Consider the following 8,350-nt stretch of genomic DNA (forward strand, 5'->3'; position numbering starts at 1 on the left):
TCTTTTCTATGACTGCATTATCCCTAGTAACTAGATGAGAAACAGGCATGGAAAGCTCTCAGTAAATATTTGTTGAAAGAATGAATCTTTCCATATATGTGAATAGACAGTGTTCGTTTACCGAAAAATGGGTCACACTGTAGGGTTTTGTGGCTTTTTTCCCTGGTTGTGTGGGCGGGTAATTTTCTGCCTTCCATGTTCACTGATCACTGTCGGCTTACTTGTCCATCACTGCCATGCTCTGAGAGTCCCCAGAGGGTAGAGCTCATGCACAGAAAAGGGAATGGTCTGTCTTTTGCATCTGATGGATCTGGCTTCCTGTCCTGCCCCATGCTGGCTCTGAGGCTGCAGGCAAGTTCCCTGCAGTTCTTGTTGCCTCAACTGGGATATTAATGGCTCCCACTTACAGGCTGCTGGGAGTGAGTGATGGTGTATGTTCAAGCCTCTTCCCAGTCAGCTCCAGGCACCAGTGCCACAGATGAGAGGTTTAACTGGGTCTTTAGCAGCCAGATCGTGGCTGTAAACACTACGAGTGTTCCTCCTCCTTGGCCCCTACAGCCCTGACCTGGGGCTTAGATCTGTGGCAGCCTGTGGGCCCCAGCCTCCATCCCCTGTAGGGTGACAGGTGGGAAGGAGATCCAAGGGCCCAGGTGGGAAACTAGACAGCCCTGAGCGGCCAGCCTGGCCCACTCCCCAGCACCCTCCCCATTTCTGGGAAAGAAGAGAACAAAAATAAACCTCACTGTCATCAAGCAATTAAGTGGAAATCAAATAATCCCAAGGACAGAAAAGGCAATTAATAAAGGAGCAATGAAAACTAACAGAACTGCGGGGCCTGCGAGGAAATGCTAAGCAAACACAAACAGGGGCAGCGGCGGGGGGCTGTCTGGAGAGGGCTGGGCTCTGGGCTATAGCTTCTGAGTGTGAGGAAGAGACCCCTGCAGGCTGGGAGAAGTTGGAAGGGGGAATCCGCTAGTCTGACGGGAGAGACACAGCTTAGCCCGTGGGGAATCCTAGACAGACTGAGGACACAAAACTCCTGCCCTGGAGGATTAGGGATGGAAGTGTTCTAAACCACTGTTATGTGTCAGGTCTTGTACCAGGTGTTTTTATACAACATCAATTCCCAAGAAGTTTATTTTCAGCTTGACCATTCCATCCAGCACCAAACCCAAAGTCCTCCGTCCCTACGGCTCACAAGGCCCTACTTAATGAGGCTCCCATCACCTTCAAAGTCTTCATCCATAACCTGCTTCCTCCCACCACTCTGATCACCCTTCTGCTTCTCAAACACTCCAGGCACACTCTTGCCTCAGGCCTTTGCTCTGACTGGCCCGCTTGCCTGGAACATCCTTCCCTTAGAAATTCACAGGCCTTGATTCACTTCCTCCCTTTTTGTCTAATGCCACCACTTCAGAGAGGCCTTTCATGACCCCTTTTCCTAAAACAGCAACATGCCCTGTCCTTTGGTCCTTATACCCTTTCCCTGATTATTTTTCTCCATGACAGTTGTCCCCCACACTGGGTATTTTATATGTTGATTTGTTTTTTTTCCCCATCTTCCTCTTGCTAGGATGTGATGTCCGTGAGAGACATTTGGACTCTGATCCCCAGAGCTATAAAATAATAAATGTATATCATTTAAGCTGCCATGTTTGTGAATGTGTTACAGCAGCAATGGAAGACTGATACCAATAATGTTTGGAAGCTGCTTGACTTCTGAGTGGAAGCCCTGGCCCAGGACATCTTCAGAACAGAGGGTGGACTTTGGGAGAGGACCATGCACAGGTCCTCAGTATCCTGGACTCGAGACTCGGGGTTTAGAGGGATAGATGACCATGGACTGGGCTCAGCAGGGAAGACCTGGTCAAGGGGAGAGAGGGAAGGGGAGGCACAGTGGGAGGAAGTCTCAGGTCTGTGACCTTGGCAATGGACAATGTTTCCCCTGCTAAGGCCAGGGCAGCTAGTGGTGGGGTGTTGGGGTGGAGAGTTTTCGCCAGAGTACCATGAAGCTACGCCCCTGACCCACAGTCCCTTGGCCATTGCAGGGCACTCTGCCGTAATCCTGCCCCCTCCATGCCTGCCTTTGGCTCACAATAAGCATGCACATACCCCCACAAGTACAAAGGTTCGGCCTCTTGGCTCAAGCTGCAGTGGATCTTTGATTTTGATCCCGGCCTTACTGAGGTCTGGAAGATGAGGGGCTGTCCAGGGAAAAGGTCTGGGTTGGAAAGAGAAGCCAGCTAGGAAGGGAGGGAGAAGAAACAAGGGCAAATCCTGTGTTCCTGAGAAAGTCACTCTCCAATCTAGGACTTAATGCCTCATTCATAGAAATCAAACCTTCCCTGTTTGCCCCTCAGGGGTTACATTTGCCCCTCAGGGGTTACAAGGATCAAAGTAGAGACTGGACGTAAAAGCACTGGGTAGCAGGCAAGAGGCAAAATCTTATATTGAGTGCCCAGGAAGGGCTCAGGTCTTGGAGGCGGGCAGACAGTCAGACAGACTTCAGCTCCAAGTCTGCCCTGTTCAGACTCGCTGGGGGTTCTTGAGCACTTTGCCTAAGCCCTCTTGGCTTCCATTGCCTCGTCCATAAAGTGGGGACAGTAACTCAGGTTCACATCTCTTACCCGCAATTTGGAAAACAACAATCCCCCAAAACCAAACTTTTTCAAAACTCATTTGCTGACAAAACTTGACTTTAAAGGACATGAGGCTGTAAACATATAGGGCTTATTTGTTTTGCTTTGTGTGCAGTCACATATTTCACTGCAGATACATTCATGCATTTGATTACAGGGCACACCCCTGGAGGCATTATGAAATAAACAGAATATCCACCGAATTACCTTCCAAAAATCTGGTTGCAAGAGTTTCTGAAGATGGATGTGGACCTATAGCACCTGCTCGATGGGGCTGAAATGAAGCAGTCCTCCTGTGACTCCCTAGATACAGTGGGCACTCAGTCAATGGCCAGATGCCCCTGTAAGGAGGCAGTAGTGTTCCCATTTTACACATCAGAAAATAAAGGCTCGGGAAGGTTAGGTAACTTTCTCAGGATCACCCAGCAGGTAAGTGGCAGAACTGCATTCAAACACAAAATTCACAGTCTTAGTCACTATACAGGTCACTAAATAAAATGTCCATTGTCAGGCAATTTGTTTTTCCCAGAGTCAATCCAGGATGAATTCTATTCATGACTTGTTCCTCTCCCACTTCCAGCTTGGCCCTGGCCTCTGCTGGACACAGGACTCAGGGAAAGGCTGGTGGAGTCTTGGGCTCCTTCCTCCTCTCTCGACTTGATGCAGGCAGAGTTTGGGAAGCCACAACTACCATATCTCTGGGCGATCTTTGGCCTTGCACAGAGAGCTGGGTTTTGTTTTATTTTAAGAGAGGGAGTCTGAGCTCACTGCAGACTCAACCTCCTGAGCTCAAACCATCCTCTTACCTCAGCCTCCTGAGTACTTGGGACTACAGGTGTGAGCCATTCTGCCTGGCTTAGAGAGCTGTTATAGATCAGCACTGGGAAATGGATCTGTCCAGCCATTATCCTTCCCTCCTCCCCTGGACCATTCCCACCAAAGCCTCTGGGGATCGGAGGGGAAGGATCTTGCTTAATTGCACCTGGAGCTGGTGTGCAGGCCCCCTCTTTGCTATGTGGAGCCCTCATGGGCCGGTTTAACCTAAGCTCTTAAAGTCAAGGAATTGTGGGGCTTGGGTGGGGGGTCAAGGAATGCTGGCTGGGGGAGCCTCAGCACCACTGGACCACTTTGGGCCATGTGGGAGCATGGCCCATGAAGCTGGGGCCCCCAGTGGTGTTCTCTGTGCAGCTGGGCGATTGTGTGCAGCATGAATTGAGGGCTTGGTGGCAGCCCACAAAGGGATCAGCCTTGAAGACTCAGGGCAAACAAGAGTTCCCTGTCCCCAACAACACTAGTGTTCCCAGCAATGCTCTGGAGCCCAGCCACCAAAGGCTGCTTAGGAACCAGAGGGATGGTGAATAAGCCCGATGATAGAATCAGGATCCAAGAGGATCTTGGTGATTGGAGCAAAGTCCAGCATCCAAGATGAAGCTTAACAGAAAGAAAGGGCAAGTCCTGCTTTGGGGGTCTCAAGAGTCAAGGCTGGGGTCAGCAGGAGTGACAAAGACCTGGAGGCTTCAGCAAACACACAGCTAACATCAGGCAGCAGTTATTTTTTGGAGGGGGAGGTATAGATGCCCAAATAACTAATATTCTCCTGGCCTCTGTTAATACAGCAGCCAAACTAAAAGGCAAGACTGTTCTTTTCCGGGCAAGTCCAATTCCCAGTATGAGACATGGGAAGGACTTTGACAAAATGGAGTGTGTCAAGGGGATGGCCAGGAGGGGCCCTGAAACCATCATATTTGGAAGAAGGGCCTGGGGCCAACACTGAACATTGGGGTTTAGAGTCAAGGATTTGGAACTCCTTATCTGGGAGGCTGCCCAGTTTATTTTAATTGCTTATTTTTTAAATTTTTGAGACAGGGTCTCGATCTGTCTCCCAGGCTAGAGTGCAGCGACACAATCAAGGCTCACTGCAGCCTCCACCTCCTGGGCTCAAGTGATCCTCCCACCTCAGCCTCCTGAGTAGCTGGGACTTCAGGCACAGGCACACACCACCACGCCCGGCTATTTTTTTTTTTTTTTTTTGAGATGGAGTCTAGCTCTGTTGCCCAAGCTGGAGTGCAATGGCGCGATCTTGGCTCACTGCAACCTCCGTCTCCTGGGTTCAAGCAATTCTCCTGTCTCAGCCTCCCAAGTAGCTGGGATTACAGGCATGTGTCACCATTCCTGGCTAATTTTTGTATTTTTAGTAGAGACAGGGTTTCACCATGTTGGACATGCTGGTATTGAACTCCTGACCTCAGGCAATCCGCCTGCCTCAGCCTCCCAAAGTGCCGGGATTACAGGTGTGAGCCTAATTTTTGTATTTTTTTGTAGAGATGGGGTTTTGCCATGTTGCCCAGGCTGGTCTCGAACTCCTGGGCTCAAGCAGTCCTCCCTGACAGGCGTGAGCCACCCTGTCTGGCCCCAGTCTGTTTTAAGACAGCTGTAACTGGTGACATGTCAGGTCTAAAGGCTGAATGACATGGAAAAGCATGAGGAACTCGGGGTAGAGATGAAGAAGAACTTCCTAAATGCTTAGGAATACCAGCCAAGGTCTTACCCTCCCTCAGGGTTCGGTTAAGAAAAACACCCCTGCTGTGGGATCAGGACAGGGGAATGGCTGAGATGCCCACAGGGTGTCCCGCCCAGGCCCACCGAGCAGGGAAGAGAGGAATATGGTGCAAGTGGGGTGAAGAGCCAGGGGTCTCAGCAGCCTCATCAGCGGGGTCCGTGGCCCCAGGTGGGAAGGAGGCAGCAGGGCGAGCCTGCGCACATATTCTCCCTTCTAATTATCCCCCCAGCCGAATTGATCTTCCAGTCTCCTCTCCTGCTGGTAGGGAGAGGCCTTGTTTGCTGCCTACATGTTTACCAAGCAAATGGTTTTTAAAAGCTTTCACAGACACAGAGAACCCATTTAGGAGCCTGGGTTGGTAAAATTATTTATAGAGATTAATGGTTATCACTCTCGTGCCTCTAGGAAATCGGGAGCCATATGCCGCAGAGTGTGATCGGGCGGGCGGGGTGGGGGTGCTGGGCCCCTCTGCTTCGGCTCCCTCCAGGCCCCACCTCCTCCTGCGGTCCCCGCTCTGCTTCCTCTCTCCTTTCTTCCTCACTGCCCCCTTGCTGTGTACCTTCTCTCCTGCACCTGGTCTCTGTGTTTCGTTTGGAATTTCGCGTTCTCTCCGACTCCCTGCCATATCCCTTCCCATCTTCCTCCGTTTTTCTATGTCTGTTCTTTTCCCTGTTTTCTCACTGCCTGTCTTCCTCAAGGTTTATATTTGGATTTGTAGATTTGTTTCTCTGCGTGGTTCTCTGCCTTTGGGACGCCCTCTGGCTCTCTCTGTATCTTTTCCTGTGGTGCTGTCTTGGTAAATCCCCCTATGTCTCTCTGTCATTTAATTTCCCCCCATTTCTCAATCTCCGTCTCTCTCTCATGTGTCCTGTGCCCTTCCTCCAGACAACCGCCTCGGGCAACAGCAGGCGGCCTTCCTCACGGGCCTGCCACACATTCATCCTGCGCCAGGGTGGGGCCATGCACGTGGGGGTGGGTTTCTGAGTGTCCTGGGCCTGGCTGCCTCCACCTGGTGGGGACTCTCATGGCTCCATGTGTGCGGGGACTTGAGGTGGGATCCTCTGCTCCCCTCACAGAGACAAGGTGACATGGTTTAGAGAATTGTCCCCTCCAGACCTCAGGTTGAAATGTGATCCCCAATGTTGGAGGTGGAGCCTGGAGGGAGGTGCTTGGGTCATGCTGTGAACCCCTCATGAATGGCTTGGTGGCCTCCCCAGGGTACTGGGTACTGAGGGAGTTGCTTTCCGCTGGTTCACACGAGAGCTGGTTGTTCAAAGGAGCCTGGCACCTCCTCCTCTCTGTCTTGCTTCCTGTTTCACCATGAGACACTCCTACTCCCCCTTCACCTTCCTCCATGGTGAAAGCTTCCTGAGATCCTGGCCAGAAGAAGATGTTGCTGCCATGCTTGTACATCTGCAGAGCCATGAGCCACATAAACCTCTTTTCTTTATAAATCGCCCAGCCCCAGCTGTTCCTTTATAACAGTGCAAAATGGACAAACACACAAGGCCCAGGGTGGAAGGGCCCTCCATCCAGGGCCACCCAGTGCTGGAGAAGGGGAGCAGGGGAGTCGAGACCGGGAACCAGTGTACCGTGTAGGTCTCTTGTCCACCTCAGGCTGAGACCCCCAGGACAGGGGGTAGGTGCCAAGGGGACGAGCAGGGCTCCCAAGAGTCAAGGATTCCACGGGAAGCTCTTGAGAACTGGGTGGAATTTGAAGTTTCTCTGAGATCAGGTCCACCAAGGCCCTCTCAAAACAGGCCCCCACCCACCAGCAAGCCCACCAAGTGTCCCCGGGCCCTCCAGTCTCTGATGCAGGCCTTCCAGGGGAGGAATTCCCTACCTGTGAAGTGCTGAGTCCGTTTTTAGACAGCTGTGCTTGAGGAGGCATCTTCTCTACACTGCGCAGACACCCAGCTAGAGACTGCAGAAATTCTGGAAATAGAGAGTCCCTTATTCTGGGGTGCCTGGCCTGATGTGGAAGATGTAGCCTCCATGTGTGTGGGTGGAAGGAGTGCTTGGTGTCCTGGAGTGTGGAGACAGACAGACTGCGCTCCAGTCCTGATGCAGGTGGCCCTGGTTACTAACCGTGTGCCCTGGGCTACTCACTTCACCCCTTGGCCTCTTCCTCTGGAAAATGGGACTGGTGATCATGCACCTTCATTTCAGGGTTGATGGCAATGTGACATGGTGATCATGAACCCAAACTTGGGGTGAAGGAGGCTAAAGAACTCCCGTGTTCTAATTCACACTGCCCTACTTTCTAGCTGTGTAGCCTTATGCAAGTTACTTAACCCCTCTCAGCCACTGTTTCTTTGTCTATAAAATGGTGATAGAGATAGTCCCTTACACCACAGAGTTGTGAGAATAATTCAGTGAGGTCCTGTACACACAGTGCTTGGCTTCAACAAGTTACTTAACCTGTCTGTGCTTCAGTTTCCTCATCAGTAAAATGAGGATAATAACAGTGCTCCCTTCTAATGGTTGTGAGGACTAAAGGAAATAGCGCAGTAAAGCATTTGGACCAGTGCCTGGTACAGAGGAAGTGCCACATGAAGGTCACCTATTGTCGTTGGCACGATGCTTGGGCCAGAATAGGTTGTGATCCATCTAAGCCCCACCTTCTTGGACTCTGGCCCTCTCCTCCTTTGGAACCCTTTGCCCTGATCCCTGCCAGGTCCACCAGGCCTGAAAGAAGAGAGTGTCTTGGTTATCAACAGAAATGCCTTCCTGTTCCTCCTCTCTTCCAAAACTACTTGGGGGAAAAGTGGGGGTACAGCCTGGGCTGCAGCAGGGGGAGGTGGGGCTGTGGTCTCCTGGGAAGATCTCCCTCCTATCTCCTGTTCATCCATCCATCCATCTGCAGGGCTGCAGTGGAGCCTCTAATAGCTCTTTAATGAACTTCCATGAAGTCTTTCACATTACCTGCCTCCCAGGACACCTGCTTGCTGCTCCCTGCTGGCTGCTGCAGCTCAGAGAGTGCAGGATAGGGACGGGGATGGGGAGCCCCAGGTGGAGAGGCCTCTCACCATCCATATGCCCCTGGTGGGAGTGCCTGGAGCTCCAAGCTGAAGCCCCAGGAGGACTGTGCTGCCTACGTGACCCCTCAACTACTCCAAGGGGGATACAGCAAACTGGGCACAGGACTCCT

The sequence above is a fragment of the Pan paniscus genome, chromosome 19, assembly GCF_029289425.2.
Source record: "Pan paniscus chromosome 19, NHGRI_mPanPan1-v2.0_pri, whole genome shotgun sequence".
In the NCBI taxonomy this organism is placed as follows: domain Eukaryota; kingdom Metazoa; phylum Chordata; class Mammalia; order Primates; family Hominidae; genus Pan; species Pan paniscus.